Source organism: Mandrillus leucophaeus, unplaced genomic scaffold, assembly GCF_000951045.1.
Source record: "Mandrillus leucophaeus isolate KB7577 unplaced genomic scaffold, Mleu.le_1.0 Scaffold129, whole genome shotgun sequence".
Lineage (NCBI taxonomy): Eukaryota > Metazoa > Chordata > Mammalia > Primates > Cercopithecidae > Mandrillus > Mandrillus leucophaeus.
The window spans coordinates 2,975,818-2,981,628 of NW_012101243.1; the positions used below are offsets into that span (position 1 = coordinate 2,975,818).

The 5,811-nt window shown below is 43.5% G+C and overlaps 1 protein-coding gene and 1 pseudogene across 2 annotated transcripts in view; one reads left to right on the plus strand and one right to left on the minus strand.

Moving 5' to 3' along the window:
• ASIP (agouti signaling protein) overlaps nucleotides 1–5,811 on the minus strand; it is a 98,536-nt gene that overhangs the window by 52,854 nt on the left and 39,871 nt on the right. The gene's annotated exons all lie outside the window — the stretch shown is intronic.
• The window catches only part of LOC105533872, a 4,052-nt pseudogene continuing 3,892 nt past the window's right edge, over nucleotides 5,652–5,811 (plus strand). The window contains exon 1 of the transcript XR_001005183.1: nucleotides 5,652–5,736. The product of XR_001005183.1 is annotated as an exportin-T-like (transcript). The remainder of the gene's footprint in view (nucleotides 5,737–5,811) is intronic.

Here is a 5,811-nt window from a genome sequence, read left to right on the forward strand (position 1 = left end):
AAATTATCCTTCCTCCCTGTAGCCTTCCATTGCCAACTCAAATTCTTTTAGGTTTTATGAGCTGTAACTGTGTATTTTCCATGGCAAAAACTGGTATCCTAGAGCTAAAGATTCTTTATATCCACAGGCCTGGTCAATCTTTTCTTTTTACTTATTTATTTATTTTTGAGATAGGGTCTCACTTGTTGCCCAGGCTGGAATGCAGTGGCACAATCATGGCTCACTGCAGCCTCTATCTCCCAGGTTCAAGCAATCCTCCCACTTCAGCCTCCCAAGTAGCTGGGACTACAGGCACATGCCACTACGCCTGGCTAATTTTTGTATTTTTTTTTAGGGACAAGGTTTTGCCGTGTTGCCCAGACTGGTCTTGAACTCCTGAGCTCAAGCAATCCATCCACCTTGGCCTCCCAAAGTGCTGGGACTACAGGTGTGAGCCACTGTGCCTGGCCTAATCTTTTCATTACAATATCCTTTGCTCTTTTCTTTCTATTCCTTCTGGCATGCCCTAGAGATCTTTACTGCCAGAATTAGGCTCACACACACCTTCTTAGTCTATATGGTTCCAGTTTTCTCTTTCTAAAATCTTTTCCACCTACTTTCTGCTCAAAAACCTAAAAGGACTCCTGGTATCATCCATATCAAGTCTAAATGTGTCTGTTTTCCAGGCCCTTTATAACCTATCCCATTTTGCTTATTAGACTTTACTTCTAACTATTCTACATATGTTTTCCATTTATTGCCCACATATGTGTCCTGCTGATTTCAACCCATGGGTCAGATTCATCTCAGTGTCCCCGGAACATGATAAAAAGAGGCAGGGTAGGGCCCAATAAATGCAAGCTGACTGAGTCAACATTTGCCATTTGTTTCCCTTTCTTTTCTTTTCTTTTCTTCTTTTTTTTTTTTTGAGACAGAGTCTTGCTCTGTTGCCCAGGCTGGAGTACGGTGGCGCCATCTTGGCTTACTGCAAGCTCCGCCTCCTGGGTTCATGCCATTCTCCTGCCTCAGCCTCCCAAGTAGCTGGGACTACAGGTGCCCGTCACCACACTCGGCCAATTTTTTTGTATTTTTAGTAGAGACCGGGTTTCACCATGTTAGCCAGGGTGGTCTCGATCTCCTGACCTCATTGATCCACCTGCCTCAGCCTCCCAAAGAGCTGGGATTACAGGCGTGAGCCATCGCGCCGGGCCCTGCCATTTATTTCCCTTTCAACATCCTCTTTTTATATTCCACATATTCTTCAAGTCCCACATTCTGCTTGAAGACCTCCTCAGTTTCTCCAGCTCTTATGACCTCCTCCTTCACTGAAGAAAAAAAAAAATTAAAAAAAAAGGAAGGAAAGAAGAAAGAAAGGAAGAAAAAAATTCCCACAATGGGCTTTTGGAGAGACAAAAGCATAGGGAAGAGAAAGGAAGATTAATAGTCTGATAGCAAACACTCTTTAGTTATTCAGGAAATACGTCAATCATGAGTCACTAACTTTCTATGGTACCATATAATCTGTATTATTCTGTTTAGAACACATATACTGTCAGTGTTCCGTGCTAAGCATGTGAAATGAATTCATTCTGCCTCCCTATGTCAGTTCAGAAGTAATTGCTTCCTGCTTCCCTGATTCCTCGTGTTGAGTTAAATGCTCACTTTCCATGGTCTCATGACACCTTGTTCTTACTTTTTTTGTTTTTTGAGAGAGGATCTCGCCCTGTCATCCAGGCTGGAGTGCAGTGGCATGATCTCAGCACACTGCAACCTCTGCCTCCTGGGTTCAAGCGATCCTCCCGCCTCAGCCTCCCGAGTAGCTGGGACTAAAGGGGCATGCCACCATACCTGGCTAATTTTTGTATTTTTTGTAGAGACAGGGTTTCATCATGTTGCCCAGGCTGGTCTTGAACTCCTGGGTTCAAGTGATCTGCCTGCCTCGGCCTCCCAAAGTGTTGGGATTATAGCCACTGCACCCGGCCCCTGTGCTTACTATTAACTTAATCTCTTGTATTAAAAATGCCCATTTATTAGTCTGATTCCCCCTTAGACTTTGAGTTTCACGAGAGAAGGTCCAGGCTTACTAGTTTTTTTTTTAATCTGTTCCTTTTACAGGTGTATCAATTCTATACGTGTAGATGGCACATAAACCATCTCTGAAGTAACTAGACTGTAAACTTTGGAAGATAATGATCATGTTTTGTAATATATATATATATATTTTGAGACAGAGTCTCACTCTGTCGCCCAGGCTGGAGTGCAGTACCATGATCTCGGCTCACTGCAAGCTCCACCTCCCAGGTTCACCCCATTCTCCTGCCTCAGCCTCCCAAGTAGCTGAGACTACAGGCGCCCGCCACCACACCCAGCTAATTTTTTTGTATTTTTAGTAGAGACGGGGTTTCACCATGTTAGCCAGGATGGTCTCGATCTGCTGACCTCGTGATCCGCCTGTCTTGGCCTCCCAAAGTGCTGGGATTGCAGGCGTGAGCCACCACTCCCGGCTCATGTTTTGTGTTTTTTATCTTTATATTCTGGGTTCCCAGCTCAGTGCTCAGGTGTTCAGAAAGTTTGTGAATGTTAACATTTCTGTGCTCTGCTCCTTTCACCACTCACAAGCAACCTTGCACTTGCCCATCAAAACCTAGTAACTGAGCACTTTTATTCTAGTAAGTGCTTATACGGTGTTGTTCACTGAGATTAATGCTGTTGACCACTGTGAGAGAGAAACAGTAAGCAAATTTATTAATTATATTTTGCTTGGAAACTCTATAAAAGAGTGTGTTTAAATAAGAACTTCTGCCTCTCTTTCCTACTTTCAGAGAATAAGTTTTGGAGCCAGGCAGAATTAGATATGAATCTTGGCTTTGCAAATACACTAGCTCCTGGCCTTGGGTATGGCCTTTTGGGATATTAAATTAAAGATGGGGATAACAATACCTGTTCTGTAGGATCATTATGATGATTGAATGTGTAAAGAGAGAAAAGGTGTTTAAGCACCACACTTGGCACATAACAAGCATCCACAAAAGTTAGTTTTTACTCCTTGATTCTCTCCTTCCTCAAGAGGATCACTTGGATCACCTCTTTCCACACAGTATCTAGTGTATTACATGACATTGTCTAGTTTAGCCTAAGGTTAGGCTTCCTTTTCTTATACTACCTGTTTCCCAGGAGCTTTGAGTCTATATTTATATACATTTGAACATGTAATGTGTACATGTTTGGAAGTCTATACAACTGCCCATAGTGTTCATCTGTATACAAGAGCCATAGGTTTCCAGCTATTCTCACATTTAGTTTGAGAAACTTCAGAAGGTTACGTTAAAATTGCTGAAAAGCGGCCAGGTGTGGTGGCTCACAGCTGTAATCCCAGCCCTGTGGGAGGCCGGAGCGGGCGGATCATGAGGTCAGGAGATTGAGACCATCCTGGCGAACACGGTGAAACCCTGTCTCTACCAAAAACACAAAAAAATTAGCCAGGAGTGGTGGCGGGCGCCTGTAGTCCCATCTACTCCGGAGGCTTAGGCAGGAGAATGGCATGAACCCGGGGGGGTGGAGCTTGTAGTGAGCGGACATCACGCCACTGCACTCCAGCCTGGATGACACAGCGAGACTCCGTCTCAAAAAAAAAAAAAAAAAAAAATTGCTGAAAAGAACACACATGCTCCTTTCCCCTTGCTACTGCCATCTCCACCAGCCTGATTCCCCCTGTTAAATGACAGCACTGTGAAAAATTCCTGGGATTAAGCTAGGGTGAACAGATTCCACTGTCAGTATCTAAAAGCAAATAGGAGGAGTGCTCCCCAGAAGTATCCAGCTATAAGACCTGCATGCTGCTATTGCTCAGTAATAAAAAATGATAAATGGGTGATGCCACTTTGCCTCAGTGGGACTGGATAAAAGTAATGAACAATGCTATACTTTTCCCAATCTCTCCTTTTTAGAAGACAGTGGTGAAGAAATGGTAGATGTACAAGGCACCCCAGATAGCCTTAGTGAACAGCTCCAAATATCATATCCTGTCTGTGGCCTCTCTCATCCCAATCTGAGGGTTTGTGGGAGTTTTTCATCCTCATAATGCTGAAGCCAAACCTCCATGCTCGCATTTTCCCAATTGTCTCCAAAATCATCAATAAAGTCTGAACATATTTTCCAAAACAAAGTTAATTTTAATGAACTTAATATTTCTAAAAATGTGTGTCAAAGAATTCCATTTTTGGCAAAGAGTGACTAGTTGGTCTTTTTCAGACATCTTGCTGATAACGATTACAAATGCTGAACAAATTAGCACTTTTTAAAAACACCAATTTGGAGGTATAGAAGAACAATCAAAGCAGTGAGAATTTGCTAGTTCAAGATCTGGAGAAAAAGAGAGGTCAAGAAAGGTGAGACTGGTATTTGGGGACACTTTACCCTGAAGATAATTGCTGATTCCAAAAGCAAAAGTAGCGCTGAGAGGCTGAAAAGAGCTTTCGGCAGGTTCCCAGCCAGGATTGATGAGACAAAAATTGTAGTAAAGTACCTGAAAAGGAGGAAGGGTCCTGGTAAATATCCCCAGGATTTCTTTTTCTTTTTTTGAGATGGAGTCTCACTCTGTCCCCCAGGCTGGAGTGCAGCGGCGAGATCTCGGCTCACTGCAACCTGCGCCTCCCAGGTTCAAGCGATTCTCCTGCCTCAGCCTCCTGAGTATCTGGGACTACAGGCACCCACCACCATGCCCAGCTAATTTTTGTGGTTTTTTTTGTAGAGATGGGGTTTCGTCATATTGCCCAGGCTGGTCTTGAACTCCTGGGTTCAAATGATCCACCTGCCTCGGCCTCTCAAAGTGTTTGGATTACTGGCGTGAGCCACCGAGCCCAGCCTCTCCAGGCTTTCAGCTGGGACCATGAAGCCTCCACTCTAGGGATAAGGGCAAACTGGGAATAGACCAGCTCTCAAAAAGCCCAGCTTTGACTTCCTCAGACACTTATTAGATGAAAGTTTCAGCCTCTAGCCTGTTCGCTTGACAGAAACAAAAGGAAACCCTTCTAGAGAGAGGTAACATCATATAGAACCTCAACTCATCTCTAGAGCTCAACAGGCTTTTTTGAAGAAATTGACAACATGGTTCTAAAATTTAGATGGAAATGCAAAGGACCTAGAATAATCAAAACAATATTGAAAAAAGAACAAATTTAGAATATTTATACTAACAAGTTCAAGATTTGCCATAAAGCTAGAGTAGACACATACAGATTAATGGAACAGAATCAAGTCCAAAAATAGATCTACACATATATAGTCAACTGATTATCAACCAAGGCATCCAATCAATTCAATGAGGCAAAGGAATGCCTATTTAACAGATGTGTGAAAAAACTAGGTATCTCTATGGAAAGACAACTCTGACTCCTATGGCATTCCATACAAAAAATTAATTCAAGATGGATCGTAAACCTACATTAAAAACTAGAACCATAAAACTTCTAGAAGGATATCTTTGCGACTATGGAGTAGATGGAACTTTCATAGGTAGAATATAAAATGTACTAGCCATAAAAGTAAAAATAAAATATTGGACTTCAAGAAAATTAATTTTTTTTGCTTATCGTAAGACACCATTTTGAAAGGAATAAGTAAGAAATAGACAGGAGACGGCCCCAGCCCGCGGGCTAACGCGGGCACTCTCCATGAGACTGCTGGCGCCAGCGCCTGCCAGCGCTGCACCGGCCTGGGGAGCTCGCTTCCCGCTGACTCAGCGGCGACCGCAGCGGTGTTAGCCGCTCTTGCGCTCTTTCCTTTCCTGGGGCGCCCACCCTGCCCGCTTGCTTGCTTGCCAGCCTGCCTGCC